General features: G+C 44.5%; 1 pseudogene across 1 annotated transcript in view; it reads left to right on the top strand.

Annotated features, from left to right (window-relative positions):
• The window catches only part of LOC116358905 (voltage-dependent P/Q-type calcium channel subunit alpha-1A-like), a 43,618-nt pseudogene extending 26,230 nt beyond the window's left edge, over positions 1-17,388 (top strand). Inside the window, exons 8-10 of the transcript XR_004206520.1 lie at positions 578-803; positions 5,085-5,341; positions 7,627-17,388. The product of XR_004206520.1 is annotated as a voltage-dependent P/Q-type calcium channel subunit alpha-1A-like (transcript). The remainder of the gene's footprint in view (positions 1-577; positions 804-5,084; positions 5,342-7,626) is intronic.
• Positions 17,389-18,601: the final 1,213 nt, after the last annotated feature.

Below are 18,601 nucleotides of genomic sequence, written 5' to 3'. Positions count from 1 at the left end.
TCTCTCTTCTCTCTCTTCTCTCTCTCCCACTCTCTCTTCTCTCTCTCCCTCTCTCTCTTCTCTCTTCTCTCTCTCAATCTCTCTTCTCCTTTCCATCTCTCTTCCTCTTTCTCTCTTCTCCCACTCCTCTCTTCTCTCTCTTCCATTCTCTCTTCTCTCTCTTCTCTTTATCCCACTCTTCTTCTTCTCTCTTCCATCTATCTTCTCTATCTGCATCTCTCTTCTCCTCTTCTCCTCTCTACCACTTCCTCTTCTCTCTCTTCCATCTCTCCTTCTCTCTCTTTCTCTTCTCCCACTCTCTCTTCTCTCTCTTCCATCTCTCTTCTCTCCTTTCTATTCCATCTCTCTTCTCTCTCTTCTCTCTCTCCCACTCTCTCTTCTCTCTCTTTCCATCTCTCTTCTCTCTCTCCCACTCTCTCTTCCTCTCTTCTCTCTCTCCATCTCTCTCTTCTCTCTCTTCCATCTCTCTTCTCTCATTTCCATCTCTCTTCTCCCGTTCTACATCTTGCTTTCTCTCCTCCTCTCCTCTCCCTCTCCCCCTCTCCCCTCTCCCTCCATCTCCCTCTCCTTTCTCCAGACCATAACAGACACCAGCCCCATGCGTCGGTCCACCTCTTCTCTGGTCCACGGGCGTTCTGGCAGGGAGAGAGAGGGGTGAGGCTGGATGACTACAGCTTGGAGAGGGTAGAAGGAGAGGGGAGGCACGGTGGGGGAGCAGGAGGGGGACAACGCAGGGACAGGAGGGACAGGAGCCACCGCACCTCTCAGACGGTCCCTTACCAGATACACAGACGCAGACACAGGTGAGAGAGATGAAGAGAGGAGAGACACATGCATGTCACACACACACACAAACACACACATACACACATACACACACTCACTCTGGAAAACCTGGGAATTTTGCAAATATTGTTAACAACTAAGTAAAAGCTACCAGAAGGGAAAGTTTCAAACCAAACTTTTTGGAAGGAAGTTAAAAAGTAGAAAGGTCAAGTTCCATCAGCGGTTTGAGATAGAAAGGTCAAGTTCCATCAGCGGTTTGAGATAGAAAGGTCAAGTTCCATCAGCGGTTTGAGATAGAAAGGTCAAGTTCCATCAGAGGTTTGAGATAGAAAGGTCAAGTTCCATCAGCGGTTGAGATAGAAAGGTCAAGTTCCATCAGCGGTTTGAGATAGAAAGGTCAAGTTCCATCAGCGGTTTGAGATAGAAAGGTCAAGTTCCATCAGAGGTTGAGAGAGAAAGGTCAAGTTCCATCAGCGGTTTGAGATAGTAAGGTCAAGTTCCATCAGAGGTTTGAGATAGAAAGGTCAAGTTCCATCAGAGGTTTGAGATAGAAAGGTCAAGTTCCATCAGAGGTTTGAGATAGAAAGGTCAAGTTCCATCAGAGGTTTGAGATAGAAAGGTCAAGTTCCATCAGCGGTTTGAGATATTAAGGTCAAGTTCCATCAGAGGTTTGAGATAGAAAGGTCAAGTTCCATCAGAGGTTTGAGATAGAAAGGTCAAGTTTCATCAGAGGTTTGAGATAGAAAGGTCAAGTTCCATCAGCGGTTTGAGATAGAAAGGTCAAGTTCCATCAGAGGTTTGAGATAGAAAGGTCAAGTTCCATCAGCGGTTTGAGATAGAAAGGTCAAGTGCCATCAGCGGTTTGAGATAGAAAGGTCAAGTTCCATCAGCGGTTTGAGATAGAAAGGTCAAGTTCCATCAGCGGTTTGAGATAGAAAGGTCAAGTTCCATCAGCGGTTTGAGATAGAAAGGTCAAGTTCCATCAGCGGTTTGAGATAGAAAGGTCAAGTTCCATCAGAGGTTTGAGATAGAAAGGTCAAGTTCCATCAGAGGTTTGAGATAGAAAGGTCAAGTTCCATCAGAGGTTTGAGATAGAAAGGTCAAGTTCCATCAGAGGTTTGAGATAGAAAGGTCAAGTTCCATCAGCGGTTTGAGATAGTAAGGTCAAGTTCCATCAGAGGTTTGAGATAGAAAGGTCAAGTTCCATCAGAGGTTTGAGATAGAAAGGTCAAGTTCCATCAGAGGTTTGAGATAGAAAGGTCAAGTTCCATCAGAGGTTTGAGATAGAAAGGTCAAGTTCCATCAGAGGTTTGAGATAGAAAGGTTCAAGTTCCATCAGCGGTTTGAGATAAAAAGGTCAAGTTCCATCAGCGGTTTGAGATAGAAAGGTCAAGTTCCATCAGCGGTTTGAGATAGAAAGGTCAAGTTCCATCAGAGGGTTGAGATAGTAAGGTCAAGCTCCATCAGAGGTTGGAGATAGAAAAGTCAAGTTCCATCAGAGGTTTGTGATAGAAAGGTCAAGTTCCATCAGAGGTTTGAGATAGAAAGGTCAAGTTCCATCAGAGGTTTGAGATAGAAAGGTCAAGTTCCATCAGCGGTTTGAGATAGAAAGGTCAAGTTCCATCAGCGGTTTGAGATAGAAAGGTCAAGTTCCATCAGCGGTTTGAGATAGAAAGGTCAAGTTCCATCAGAGGGTTGAGATAGAAAGGTCAAGATCCATCAGCGGTTTGAGATAGAAAGGTCAAGTTCCATCAGAGGTTTGAGATAGAAAGGTCAAGTTCCATCAGAGGTTTGAGATAGTAAGGTCAAGTTCCATCAGAGGTTTAAGATAGAAAGGTCAAGTTCCATCAGAGGTTTGAGATAGTAAGGTCAAGTTCCATCAGAGGTTTGAGATAGAAAGGTCAAGTTCCATCAGCGGTTTGAGATAGAAAGGTCAAGTTACATCAGAGGTTTGAGATAGAAAGGTCAAGTTCCATCAGAGGTTTGAGATAGTAAGGTCAAGTTCCATCAGAGGTTTAAGATAGAAAGGTCAAGTTCCATCAGAGGTTTGAGATAGAAAGGTCAAGTTCCATCAGCGGTTTGAGATAAAAAGGTCAAGTTCCATCAGCGGTTTGAGATAGAAAGGTCAAGTTCCATCAGCGGTTTGAGATAGAAAGGTCAAGTTCCATCAGAGGGTTGAGATAGTAAGGTCAAGCTCCATCAGAGGTTGGAGATAGAAAAGTCAAGTTCCATCAGAGGTTTGTGATAGAAAGGTCAAGTTCCATCAGAGGTTTGAGATAGAAAGGTCAAGTTCCATCAGAGGTTTGAGATAGAAAGGTCAAGTTCCATCAGCGGTTTGAGATAGAAAGGTCAAGTTCCATCAGCGGTTTGAGATAGAAAGGTCAAGTTCCATCAGCGGTTTGAGATAGAAAGGTCAAGTTCCATCAGAGGGTTGAGATAGAAAGGTCAAGATCCATCAGCGGTTTGAGATAGAAAGGTCAAGTTCCATCAGAGGTTTGAGATAGAAAGGTCAAGTTCCATCAGAGGTTTGAGATAGTAAGGTCAAGTTCCATCAGAGGTTTAAGATAGAAAGGTCAAGTTCCATCAGAGGTTTGAGATAGTAAGGTCAAGTTCCATCAGAGGTTTGAGATAGAAAGGTCAAGTTCCATCAGCGGTTTGAGATAGAAAGGTCAAGTTACATCAGAGGTTTGAGATAGAAAGGTCAAGTTCCATCAGAGGTTTGAGATAGTAAGGTCAAGTTCCATCAGAGGTTTAAGATAGAAAGGTCAAGTTCCATCAGCGGGTTGAGATAGAAAGGTCAGGTTCCATCAGCGGTTTGAGATAGAAAGGTCAAGTTCCATCAGAGGGTTGAGATAGTAAGGTCAAGCTCCATCAGAGGTTGGAGATAGAAAAGTCAAGTTCCATCAGAGGTTTGTGATAGAAAGGTCAAGTTCCATCAGAGGTTTGAGATAGAAAGGTCAAGTTCCATCAGAGGTTTGAGATAGAAAGGTCAAGTTCCATCAGCGGTTTGAGATAGAAAGGTCAAGTTCCATCAGCGGTTTGAGATAGAAAGGTCAAGTTCCATCAGCGGTTTGAGATAGAAAGGTCAAGTTCCATCAGAGGGTTGAGATAGAAAGGTCAAGATCCATCAGCGGTTTGAGATAGAAAGGTCAAGTTCCATCAGAGGTTTGAGATAGAAAGGTCAAGTTCCATCAGAGGTTTGAGATAGTAAGGTCAAGTTCCATCAGAGGTTTAAGATAGAAAGGTCAAGTTCCATCAGAGGTTTGAGATAGTAAGGTCAAGTTCCATCAGAGGTTTGAGATAGAAAGGTCAAGTTCCATCAGCGGTTTGAGATAGAAAGGTCAAGTTACATCAGAGGTTTGAGATAGAAAGGTCAAGTTCCATCAGAGGTTTGAGATAGTAAGGTCAAGTTCCATCAGAGGTTTAAGATAGAAAGGTCAAGTTCCATCAGCGGGTTGAGATAGAAAGGTCAGGTTCCATCAGCGGTTTGAGATAGAAAGGTCAAGTTCCATCAGAGGTTTGAGATAGAAAGGTCAAGATCCATCAGCGGTTTGAGATAGAAAGGTCAAGTTCCATCAGAGGTTTGAGATAGAAAGGTCAAGTTCCATCAGAGGTTTGAGATAGAAAGGTCAAGATCCATCAGCGGTTTGAGATAGAAAGGTCAAGTTCCATCAGAGGTTTGAGATAGAAAGGTCAAGTTCCATCAGAGGTTTGAGATAGAAAGGTCAAGTTCCATCAGAGGTTTGAGATAGAAAGGTCAAGTTCCATCAGCGGTTTGAGATAGAAAGGTCAAGTTCCATCAGAGGTTTGAGATAGTAAGGTCAAGTTCCATCAGAGGTTTGAGATAGAAAGGTCAAGTTCCATCAGCGGTTTGAGATAGAAAGGTCAAGTTCCATCAGCGGTTTGAGATAGAAAGGTCAAGTTCCATCAGAGGGTTGAGATAGTAAGGTCAAGCTCCATCAGAGGTTTGAGATAGAAAAGTCAAGTTCCATCAGAGGTTTGTGATAGAAAGGTCAAGTTCCATCAGAGGTTTGAGATAGAAAGGTCAAGTTCCATCAGAGGTTTGAGATAGAAAGGTCAAGTTCCATCAGCGGTTTGAGATAGAAAGGTCAAGTTCCATCAGCTGTTTGAGATAGAAAGGTCAAGTTCCATCAGCGGTTTGAGATAGAAAGGTCAAGTTCCATCAGAGGTTTGAGATAGAAAGTTCAAGTTCCATCGGAGGTTTGAGAAATTCAAGGAAGTAGACTTTCAGAAGAAACTTTATGGCATAAAAAATATGTCCCCCCCTTCTCTTGCAGGGTTGGGCACAGACCTGAGCACTACCACCCAGTCTGGAGAACTCCCCCCCAAAGAGCGTGAACGCGAACGCGGTCGAGCCAAAGACCGCAGGCACCACCATCATCACCACCACCACAGTGGCTCCATGGAGAAAGAGGGGCGCTTCGGGCCAGACAGACACGGGCCAGAGTTCACCCACAGACACCCCCATGACCGGGGGGACAGACACTGGTCCCGCTCTCCTAGTGAGGGGCCCGACGGACGGGGCCACAGACAGGTGGGCACCACACAGCGACGGACGGGAGATGAGAAGCATAAGCATATACACACAAACATACCCACACAAATGCATGTGAAGTACACACATAGACTGCACATACTGTATACGGCCTCACACACACACAGTCACACACACACACACACACAGTTATTCCTCTCTATAGTATATCTTTCTCAGGGAAGTGGAAGAAGGCCTTCGTCAAGCACCATGGAGAACAGGTGGATTATAATGGTTCTTTCTTCTCATCCCATTGGTGGAAATGGAAAACTAACCAATGGAGAAGCAGCTGGAGTGATCTAACCATTAATCTTTGATTTAGAGTTCTGCCTTGTTGGTTAACTACCACTACTTACAGATATCAATTTCTCTTTTTCTGTTATCTTTTACTTTCTTTCTTTGTCAATGTTTCTCTCTGTCCATTTTTCTTGATGTGGCTCTCGTGGCTTCACTGTGTGTGTGCTCTGTTGCCTCATTGGTGGTTTGGTTGTTATGGTTTTCAATGTTGCTGTCTTTCCACTTTTCTTTTCTCTCTCCTTTATCTCTGTCTATCTATCTACCTATATCTATCCCCTAATCCTCTCTCTTTATCTCTTTATATCTATCTACCTATATCTATCCCCCTACTCCTCTCTCTTTATCTCTGTCTATCTATCTACCTATATCTATCCCCCTCCTCCTCTCTCTTTATCTCTGTCTATCTATCTACCTATATCTATCCCCCCTAATCCTCTCTCTTTATCTCTGTCTATCTATCTACCTATATCTATCACCCTAATCCTCTCTCTTTATCTCTGTCTATCTATCTACCTATATCTATCCACCCTAATCCTCTCTCTTTATCTCTGTCTATCTATCTACCTATATCTATCCCCCTAATCCTCTCTCTTTATCTCTGTCTATCTATCTACCTATATCTATCCCCCTACTCCTCTCTCTTTATCTCTGTCTATCTATCTACCTATATCTATCCCCCCTCCTCCTCTCTCTTTATCTCTGTCTATCTATCTACCTATATCTATCCCCCTAATCCTCTCTCTTTATCTCTGTCTATCTATCTATCTATATCTATCCCCCTCCTCCTCTCTCTTTATCTCTGTCTATCTATCTACCTATATCTATCCCCCTAATCCTCTCTCTTTATCTCTGTCTATCTATCTATCTATATCTATCCCTCTACTCCTCTCTCTTTATCTCTGTCTATCTATCTACCTATATCTATCCCCCTACTCCTCTCTCTTTATCTCTGTCTATCTATCTACCTATATCTATCCCCCCTCCTCCTCTCTCTTTATCTCTGTCTATCTATCTACCTATATCTATCCCCCTAATCCTCTCTCTTTATCTCTGTCTATCTATCTATCTATATCTATCCCTCTACTCCTCTCTCTTTATCTCTGTCTATCTATCTACCTATATCTATCCCCCTAATCCTCTCTCTTTATCTCTGTCTATCTATCTATATCTATCCCTCTACTCCTCTCTCTTTATCTCTGTCTATCTATCTACCTATATCTATCCCCCTCCTCCTCTCTCTTTATCTCTGTCTATCTATCTACCTATATCTATCCCCCTAATCCTCTCTCTTTATCTCTGTCTATCTATCTACCTATATCTATCCCCCTAATCCTCTCTCTTTATCTCTGTCTATCTATCTACCTATATCTATCCCCCCTAATCCTCTCTCTTTATCTCTGTCTATCTATCTACCTATATCTATCCCCCTACTCCTCTCTCTTTATCTCTGTCTGTCTATCTACCTATATCTATCTATCTATCTATCTATCTATCTATCTATCTATCTATCTATCTATCTATCTATCTATCTATCTATCTATCTATCTATCTATCTATCTATCTATCTATCTATCTATCTATCTATCTATCTATCTATCTATCTATCTATCTATCTATCTATCTATCTATCTATCTATCTATATCTACCCCCCTCTTCCTCTCTCTTTATCTCTCTGTCCGTCTTGCTCTGTGTCTGTTTGTCTCTATCTCCTCTCTCTATCTCCTCTCTGTATCTCCTCTCTCTCTCTTTCTCTCTGGTCGGTGTGGTTGTGGTCGTGGGTCCTTTGTGGTCGGTGTGGTTGTGGTCGTGGTTCCTTTGTGGTTGGCTGTGGTTGGCTGTGGTTGGCTGTGGTTGGCTGTGATTGGCTGTGGTTGTGGTCGTGGGTCCTATGTGGTTGGCTGTGGTTGGCTGTGGTTGGCTGTGGTTGGCTGTGGTTGGTTAATTTTGTGGTGCTTTTTGATTTGCCTTGTCACCATATTTGCTGTAGGGCAGTAGCTCGGTGAGCGGCAGCCCCGTCCCCTCCACGTCCGGTACCTCCACCCCCCGCCGCGGGCGCCGCCAGCTGCCCCAGACCCCCGCCGTGCCACGTCCCCACGTCACCTACTCCCCAGCCATACGACACCCCAAGCCCACCTACGGAGCAGGTCCCCCTGGACGACTCCGCTCCCCCTCCCCCCGACACTTCTCCCCCCCAGAGCACGACGGAGGGGGTTATCACCGCCCGCCATCGCGTCACGTTTCCCCGCTTGAGCACGGAGGGTCGAGGCACGGGTCTCCGAGATCGGCCCGGCACCAGTCGGGGTCTCGTTCACCTCCGCCCCACCATGGGTCACCCCGGTCCCCCCGCCACGGGCGCTGGAGCGGTCCCCCTCCCGGGGATAGTCTGGAGAGCGAGGGCGGCCCATTCTATGAGCGTGACTGCGAGTACGAGCGCCAGCATGAGCCGCCCGCCTACGAGCAGAGCCTCAGCAACCCACATCCCCACGGCAACCCCCACCCGCACGGCAACCCACACCCGCACGGCAACCCGCACCCACGCTCCCCCAGGACTGCCCGGCACGGGGGCGGCGTGGGCCCACCACCTCCACTTGCTCCCACTCACCCCCGACGAGTCCCAAATGGTTACCGCTCGTCTTCGCCCTCCCCGCACCGGCGAGGGCCCCCACATCAACACCCCAATCCAGGGGGACCACCCCACCGGTCCCCCCCTCATCACCGGGTCCCCCATGGAGGCCCCAGAGGCCCCCGGAAGGGACTGCACGAACCCTACAGCGAGACGGACGAGGACGACTGGTGCTAGCACAGCGAAGGAACAGAAGAACGAGGGAGGAGAGGAAGAGAGGAAAAGGAGGGAGGAGAGGAGTCTCTCCGTCTCCCCCGTCCTCTGTTCTTCGTTATGCAGACTTAAATGAAGGGTAAAGGGATGCAGAAGGGGGTGAGGAAAGGAAAGGAGGAGAGGAGAATTTGGGAGAAGTCTCTCCATCTCTCTACCTCCACCCCTGAGACTCAGACTTGGATGGAATGATAAGGGATGGAGGGATGGTTAGAGGAGAGGAGGCACACTGTGTGGGTGTGTGAGACTCTAAACTCAGAGCAGACATGACAAAGAGAGACAGCTATAAGGCAGAACTACGCACCTCTCCTCTTCTCCTCTGTCTCAACTACCATACCCAGAGTTCTCAGCGTGCCCAGGGGGGAGTAGACCGAGGGATGGTGGAGAGGTGCTGACGGAGGTGTGGAGAGGGAAGAAAGAACAAAAGAATGAAAGGAAGGGAGGAGCATGTATATTAAGTTACAAGTGGCCAATGAATGGTAAATCAAAGCCCCTCTCCCAGACTGTTTAGGGGATAGGTGGGTTAGTTAAGTTAAGCTAAACCTGGGTGCTCTTGCTGTTCTGTCATTCTATTCTACTAGCCTGATAAGTGTTAGGAGCTAACAGCTAAACGCTAGCTAGCTAACACTGCTCTTGGTCTAACCTAGACGGACATGTTTAAAAAACAACAAGGAAAACCCATGCCAGGACCCCCTATCCTTATACACGCCAAGCTATGCCTCCAGAAAAATATAACTTGAAGACTAAAGAACAGAAAACAAAAACAAACTTTGAAAAAAAAGAGGAGAAAAAAAGGGAGAACAACCACTTTAACTTAAACTTTCCTTAAAGGGACCGGACTAGAACCAGGAAGCTCCGCCTCTACTGCAAAAACCAGCCAATGACAGAGCTGGCTGATATTTGATGAGTTTTATCATCTCCTGTTTACTGTTACAGACTCACGAAATGCTGACGACGGACCTGGTGTGACCTCACGTCCGGTGGGTGGGGCCTGGTGTGACATCACGTCCTGTTCCGGTGGGTGGGGCCACAGGGGAGGGGCTGGGGGCAGAGTTATGGACCCTTAGGGGGCGTAGTTTGTTTGCCCCCACTATCTTCTCTCCCCCTTCCTCTCTCCTCCATCCTGCCGAAAAAGAAAGGACAGGGAAGGAAAATGATGTGAGGAGGAGCGGAAAGACAGAAAGGAAGGGAGGGGAAAGACCATTTCTTCAGTATTTCTTCTATCGATTACTTCTTCTTCTTCTAGTTCTTCTTCTTGGACATTGGAGCTTGGTTCTTCTGTTGCGTTCGCTCAAGCCTCTGTTAATCCGTTATGATGCATGAAAAAAATACCTAGAGAGAAAATCTACTGTTGGGGATATGGGGGCATATTGGGTTTATAGAACCCTTACATTTTAGATTTTGATTGAAGAAGTTCTCTTTTTCTGACTCTCTCTCTCTCTCTCTCTCTCTCTCTCTCTCTCTCTCTCTCTCTCTCTCTCTCTCTCTGACTCTGTCTATCATCATGCATTTGTTTATTGAGTAAATATTTGTTCTATATCACCCTAAGGATCCGATGGACAACCTTTTTTAAGTTTGATTTCTGCCCATTAGGGTTTTAAAGCTACCATTTTCTTATCTTGAAAGTACTCCTAAGTTCCTGAGATACTCCTAAATTTTACTAAGATACTCCTGTTGTACTAAGATATTCCTAAATTGTTTTGAGGAATAAGTAAGAATTGAGAGAGCTATGAGGAGAGAGAACTTCAACTTCTTTAAATAATTGATTTGTATTGTTAATAATGATGATAGTCCTATAAATACTGATATCAATGTCAATGCAAAACGATGAATGATGATAGTTGTTTGCCGTAGATCTGTTGTCATGTTTTTTGGAGTTTCAATCTGCTGTGTCATCTAGTTTTCATCGTTTATTTTCCTTGGGTTCTGTTCAAACTGTTTCCAAACTGTTCCCAAACTGTTCCAAAACGCCTTTAACTGGGTCCGATACATGCAACACGCATAAACTTTTCAGGGAGGGGTTAGATGTCGGATTGTGATTGTGAGCAACACAGATGGAACTGTGTGGCGTTGTGTAACGCAGCTCTTTACCTCTGATAGGTCCCCCCTCAGTGGTAGACAGAGAACCGGGGACACGTTCAGTAGCCAAATGTTGTCAAACGTGGCAGATGGAAATGTCATTAACAGAGCTGACGTGGTTCTTCATTCTACGTGTAAGAGATGCATGTTTGTTCTAAATAGCATTTTTCTATCCAAGCGTTCCAAAAACATTGTGTCCTGCTGAGTGCGCCCCAGTCATAGCCAAATGAACCGGTCAACCAACCATCAGACCTCCACACAGTATCTGATTTACAGCTAGCTGTGGACCATAGAGTTAGAAAGAGGACTTATACTGGGTTATATCCACCTAGAGCCCTCTTTCTACCTCTATGTTGTGAACGAGCTCCACCTCACATCCCCAAGAGCTCTCCACTCGCTGTCGAGTCTCTCTGTCTTTCTGATTTTCCATGACATGTTTAGCATTGAGCTGCTTGCTTTACCAAGCCAGAGGATAACATTCTAGAAACATTTTAGAATCTCTAAGACATTCTAGAAACTCTTGTCTAGACTCTAGAAACTCTAGAGCATTCTTTAGACAGGTTACCTAACATGATTGTTTCCAGATGTTTTGGATTAAAACATATTTATTTTGCTATGATTACAGTTATGTAGATTGTAACAGATATTCCCTATCATAACTCGTAAAATGATAGATACAATATAGATATATAGAGATATAAAAGTTTATATATTATAGAGAGAAAAACATACTTTTATTTACTTCAAACACTCTAGCTAAGTGGCTAGAGCTCAGAAACTCTCCATTGAAATCAGCTATACAGATTCAAATTGCACTTTGTCACTGTAGCTCCACACAATATCCCACTACAAACTCTATGCAGATCTATCCAACATTCATTTCTCCTTCACCATTATAGTGCAGAGTGGTTGTAGCATTATAAATAAATGACAATATGTACGTGGGCGCATAGAAATAGAATGTGTAGAACAGGCCTCCCAATTCAAGTCAATGATGGCAGATTATATTTCTATGGGTCAGATAGTGTAGTGTCAGATAGTGTATATACAGCGTTTTGATATAGATGGATAGAACTATATAGATAGAGGGTATGCCCACATCGTTTTGCTTTTGCACAATCACTCACGATATCCTTGTCCTTCATAGCACATCTTTCCTTTAATTTTGACCCTCCTGCAGTGTTTTGTCCTCTCCTGCTCCCTCTATCATTCTCCCAAGCTGTCCAATCCCAGGCCTAGTGTAGTGTAGTGAACTGGGAAGGGGAGCGGGGGCACATATACCACCCCTGCCCTCCGTATAGGTAGGTCCAGAGAGAGAGGGGGGGACCTACATCAGAGGGGTGTTTATCTACCCAGAAACCCCAGTGCCTCAGTGCCTTCTGTTTTCAGAGTCACATCTACCCTTCCCAGCTCGCCCCTCACCATCCCCCTCGTCCCCTCCTGTGGTTGATCAACGTCAACCACACTACGCCTTAAAGAATCCTAGTCGCTGTCTGTGGGCAGGTAGCGGTTGGGAGCAAGGCAGTAGGGACTGGGCTTTGCTTAGTTGGTTGGAACAGTGAGTAAAGCGCAGGAAGAGAGGGGAATGGAAACTACTTTTGATATGGCGGCCATTTTGGGGATCTCCTTCGCCCAGTTTCACACAGTGTAGTGAGATACTGTAATTGCAGGGGCGAAAAGGCAATGATTTGTTTACTTCTCAGGTGTCTCTAGAGATAGATAGCTAGATAGATAGAATCTACACTATATAATAGGTACGCTAAGGCAGTTAGTCAGTTATATCATATAATATGATATCACTTTATAAAATCATATGACAAAATATAGGCCTAGGGTTTGAGTTACTGTATGGTTTGTTATCTGGCATGGGCATTTGTAATGTCTACCCTTCTCCCCTTAACCTCCATTACAGACCACCTACCATTCATCATGAATCTGCCGCTGAAAACTACTTGCACTTGACACTGTGGGTGTCCACTGATCAGGCAGGAAACTGACTACTCCATTTCGGCTCAGCAGCACCAACATGCTTGTCCAGAATTGTAACTGCGGATCCAAAATGGCTGACATCGACACACAACACTGCCGTTGTTGCATGTTGTGTAGATTGTGTGCTCCAACCATTATAAAATGAATGACCATTTTAAGGGGTTTATTTTGTTTATTAAAAAAAAAATCCAGAAGATTTGTGAAAAGGAGGATTTAGGGAAGTTTCTAGTTTACTCTCAATCGTTCATCCATCCATCCTACGTTCCTATCCATTTATTTTTTGTCTTTCCTTTCTATTTCTGATGTGACTTCTTGATCAACTCTCTCTATCATTTTTTCCTCCTCTTTGACAAAGCAGACGACCTCCGAAAGCCAATCCAACCCCATTCACTCAATCAATCAAATGTTGTGCGTTTGTGAAATGATGTAAATGATTGGTGTGTGAGGCTAGTGTGTGTTGATCCAGAAATAAGGGCTCTCCTAACAAACTAAAGGGGTTTCATGTGCAGGCACAGTAGTGCTGCCAAAAGTCATCTGTATGTATCTCAAACCATACAGTGGTGTGGTCTCCCCTTGTACAGCACTAGGTGTGTGCATGCGTGTGTGTTGGGGTCAAGGGTCAGGGTGAGAGAGTCTATGTGGGGGGGGGGGGGGGGGCACAGCAGGGTGTACGTTCCGCTGAGGTGAAACGTTCTGGTATGTTCTGCTGAGGTGAATCGTTCTGCTGAGGTGAAACGTTCCGGAAAAGAACAGATAGAAATGTAATGAATAGAGCTGACACGACACCCTTTTCTGTCAGCATATCCTGACAAGCATATCCGTTCTACTTGATGCATTTCTATCTGATAGTTTTCTGTAACATTTGCACCCTCCTGAACAGACCCCGGTTAGAAGTAGTGTCACAAGTCACATTATTTCACAAATGGCACTGGAACATTCTTGGTTCATTTTCTAGCTTCGCCTTCTTCCGCTTGCCAATACAGCCTTCATTATGATGTCATCAGCTGCCATTTTCTCATTGACCTCCACCTGCATCCCCCAGCTCATTTTGGAGTGGAGGGTCACCAACCTCATCAGGGCTGGGTTTACTGGCATGACAGTGAGACATTCTTCTGTGTCTGTGTGTTGTGTTCGTGTGTGTTTGCTACGTGTGTGCGTGTGTGAGTGAGAGGGTGTGTGCGTGCGTGTGTGAGTGCGTGTGTTCACACCTCATCTACAGTAAGTTATCTTCAGTGCCTTACACTGTACAGTAGGAACCAAATCTTCTTTGTAGATAGACAACACACACTGCACTGAATAACGCTTTCATAATGTTTCCATAATGATTTCTCTCCAACTGTTCTCTTCTCTCCATCCAGTATTGCCTCACCTACCATCCTATTCCTTCTCTCTCTGTGATCGACGAGTAAGGTCTGGAGGGAGGGCATGGGTGAATGAATAGGTGATCGTTGTGTTGGGTCTGTCATCATTTTCTTTCTCTCTCTGTACATTTGCTCTGTAAACTCTTCCATAAACTTTCTGAAACAATCCGACCATGTCCATCTATTTTCTCTTTTATCTCCCTACATTTATTTTTCAACGTTTACATTTCAATCATTTAGCAGATGTTCTAATCCAGAGCGACATAGTGTCGACAACATCACTCCCACTCTTCAATTGTGCTTGAAGTCTCACTCAAGTGATGTCCATTTCCATGTAATACCATACATGAACACAAGGTGGTGCACTCATTCTTTAAACAGAGTATACATTGGTTGACATAACGTACCATTCAAAGGCCTATGTGTATGTTGTCATTACATTGTTTTCGCAGGAGAACGGGTGAGTATCGTGTGTGTATGTGCGCATGTGCATGTTTGGAGGCTTCAGTGTGTGTGTGTGTGTGTGTGTGTGTGTGTGTGTGTGTGTGTGTGTGTGTGTGTCTGCACGTGCCAAAACGCACACAGCGACAACACCGAGATTCTTGACAACCGTGGGTGTGATTGATTCCCTAGAGATGTGTGGAGCGTCTTCTACTGTCACCATGGAAACCCTCAAGGCCCCTCACTCTTCATTCCATACAGTCTCCCAACCATCACCTTATAATATCCCAATACCATCAATTTGTCCCATAGACACTGATTTAAGATCCATTTTCAGTGTTAGCCTCCTTATGGTAAAGCATAGGAGTGAGGTGGGGTGAATCTGCAGTAGAAACCATATCAGTCCAGTGCCACAGTAGAAACCATACCATATCAGTCCAGTGCCACAGTAGAAACCATATCAGTCCAGTGCCACAGTAGAAACCATACCATATCAGTCCAGTGCCACAGTAGAAACCATACCATATCAGTCCAGTGCCACAGTAGAAACCATATCAGTCCAGTGCCACAGTAGAGAACCATACCATATCAGTCCAGTGCCACAGTAGAGAACCATACCATAGCAGTCCAGTGCCACAGTAGAAACCATACCATAGCAGTCCAGTGCCACAGTAGAAACCATACCATATCAGTCCAGTGCCACAGTAGAAACCATACCATATCAGTCCAGTGCCACAGTAGAGAACCATACCATATCAGTCCAGTGCCACAGTAGAGAACCATACCATATCAGTCCAGTGCCACAGTAGAGAACCATACCATATCAGTCCAGTGCCACAGTAGAGAACCATACCATATCAGTCCAGTGCCACAGTAGAGAACCATACTATATCAGTCCAGTGCCACAGTAGAACCCATACCATATCAGTCCAGTGCCACAGTAGAAACCATACCATATCAGTCCAGTGCCACAGTAGAAACCAAACCATATCAGTCCAGTGCCACAGTAGAGAACCATACCATATCAGTCCAGTGCCACAGTAGAGAACCATACCATATCAGTCCAGTGCCACAGTAGAAACCATACCATATCAGTCCAGTGCCACAGTAGAGAACCATACCATATCAGTCCAGTGCCACAGTAGAAACCATACCATATCAGTCCAGTGCCACAGTAGAGACCCATACCATATCAGTCCAGTGCCACAGTAGAAACCATACCATATCAGTCCAGTGCCACAGTAGAAACCATACCATATCAGTCCAGTGCCACAGTAGAAACCATACCATATCAGTCCAGTGCCACAGTAGAAACCATACCATATCAGTCCAGTGCCACAGTAGAAACCATACCATATCAGTCCAGTGCCACAGTAGAGAACCATACCATATCAGTCCAGTGCCACAGTAGAAACCATACCATATCAGTCCAGTGCCACAGTAGAAACCATACCATATTAGTCCAGTGCCACAGTAGAAACCATACCATATCAGTCCAGTGTCACAGTAGAAACCATACCATATCAGTCCAGTGCCACAGTAGAAACCATACCATATCAGTCCAGTGCCACAGTAGAAACCATACCATATCAGTCCAGTGCCACAGTAGAAACCATACCATATCAGTCCAGTGCCACAGTAGAAACCATACCATATCAGTCCAGTGCCACAGTAGAGAACCATACCATATCAGTCCAGTGCCACAGTAGAAACCATACCATATCAGTCCAGTGCCACAGTAGAGAACCATACCATATCAGTCCAGTGCCACAGTAGAGAACCATACCATATCAGTCCAGTGCCACAGTAGAAACCATATCAGTCCAGTGCCACAGTAGAAACCATACCATATCAGTCCAGTGCCACAGTAGAAACCATACCATATCAGTCCAGTGCCACAGTAGAAACCATACCATATCAGTCCAGTGCCACAGTAGAAACCATACCATATCAGTCCAGTGCCACAGTAGAAACCATACCATATCAGTCCAGTGCCACAGTAGAAACCATACCATATCAGTCCAGTGCCACAGTAGAAACCATATCAGTCCAGTGCCACAGTAGAAACCATACCATATCAGTCCAGTGCCACAGTAGAAACCATACCATATCAGTCCAGTGCCACAGTAGAAACCATACCATATCAGTCCAGTGCCACAGTAGAAACCATACCATATCAGTCCAGTGCCACAGTAGAAACCATACCATATCAGTCCAGTGCCACAGTAGAAACCATACCATATCAGTCCAGTGCCACAGTAGAAACCATATCAGTCCAGTGCCACAGTAGAAACCATACCATATCAGTCCAGTGCCACAGTAGAAACCATACAGGACTGGAGTCATTTTAGGAAGCAAGAAGAGAAAATACACTACATAACTACATGGCAATTTAAGATAAAAAAGAGAAGTATTTAAATAACAGATTTGCATGTGCAATGTGCATGCCACTACGTGGGGTTAAATAAGTCAACTTCAGGAATAAAATAAAAATATATATATTAAGAGAAAAAAAGTATATTATATATATATATGTATAAATATATATAGATAGATGTTTTTAAGAGCAATGTGTTCCTTTGTCTTCTATTTTTTAAAACAAAAAACTGGAGAGAAAAAACTTGGACAAAAAAAAAATAGATATAAAATCTTTAAAAAGAAGAACTTTGGTGATGTAATGAAAGAATGTTTTTGTTTGTTACTTGCCAGTTATTCACTAAAGAGGGGAACTGCGACGGCGGGGAGGTAGACCATTTAACACTTTAAACTAAATGTTGAAGCATTACATTACAACAACAAAAATGAAGAAAAGATCAACATGGAATGAAGGAATAAATGTTTGCTTAATTAAAGAAAAAGACAAATCCCTTGATTGAGAGTCTTGAGAGCTGCCTGATGATTCTGGTTATGATGTTACCTGTTTATTCCGGCTATGAAATCTCTTTTTTTCTTGCTCTCTATCTCTCTGCTATTTCTACCAGTGCATTTTGTTACTCCGAACTGAACTCTTCCTAAGGAACCTGAATAAAACCACAGAGAGAATGCATTCTACTGACCCTCTGACTCCTTAATGCGTCTGTGTATAACACACACACAAACACACACAGAGAAAATGCATTCAATCTATCCTCTGTATCCTTCTTTAATCTGCGTATAGAACACACACTGAACGATTTCAACCTATATCCTCTGTTTCCTTCCCTTCTTCCTTGGTTCCTTCTTATCCTCAAGACAGGAATGGTTTGGTTTAGGGGAAGTCCAAACCACACACAAACACACCTATAGAGTATGGTACTTCCTCACATTGTGCAGCACACACACACACCCATTCAGTGAGGCATCCCCAACCAACTTTTGATGTGTAACTCCACAACCCCCACCCACCCACCCAACACCCTCCCTCTCTTCCTCCTTCCTCTATCCTCACGTTTAATTGACATCGTCCCTCCTTTCCTCCCTCTATCATCCTGTGATGTCCTTCCTGCTCTCCTGTCCCTTTTCTCTCCCTCTCCAGTCTACCCCCTCCCTTCCTCCTACGTAGGCGCTCGTCGGACAATTACCTCAGTGTACTCACACACACACACACACACAGCACAGCGGGGGAAGCCACGAGTGATGTCACATAGTCATAGAACATAAAGTCTCCACAGCTTTATCCACTCACTCTTTCTCTCTTATCTTCTAGGTCATTTACTCTCTCTTTCACATACTCACAATCTGTCCTGTCAACAAATCGATCTCTTCTCCCCCTGCCTCCCTCTCTCATACTGTACATGCACACGCACATTCAGAATATCTCCCTCTATCAATAAATCTCTCTTTCTTTCTCCCTCTCAAATTGAAAATAAAAAAAAGGTGCTATCTAGAACCTTAAAGGGTTCTTCGGCTGTCCCCATAGGAGAACCCTTTGAAGAACCCTGGTTGGTGCCAGGGAGAAACCTTTTGAGGTTCTAGATAGAACCTTTTTTACTTTGAATATGTGATAGAGAACGAGAGGGAGATTTATTGATAGAGGGAGAGACTCTAAATGTGTGTGTGTGCATGTATATGACAATGAATGAGAGAGAGAGAGAGAGAGAGAGACACAGGGGAGAATATATTTATTGATAGGAGAGACTGCGAGCGTGTATATGAAAGAGAGGGTTCTACGTGGAACCAAAAGAGGTTACCCTATGGGGAACAGCCGAATAACCCTTTTGGAACCCTTTTTTCTAAGAGTGTGGGGCGAGGGGGGCGCAGTGGTGGAATGCGTAGGTGGA

Source organism: Oncorhynchus kisutch, unplaced genomic scaffold (assembly GCF_002021735.2).
Source record: "Oncorhynchus kisutch isolate 150728-3 unplaced genomic scaffold, Okis_V2 Okis01b-Okis20b_hom, whole genome shotgun sequence".
NCBI lineage: Eukaryota > Metazoa > Chordata > Actinopteri > Salmoniformes > Salmonidae > Oncorhynchus > Oncorhynchus kisutch.
This window is presented reverse-complemented; position numbering and strand designations above follow the sequence as displayed.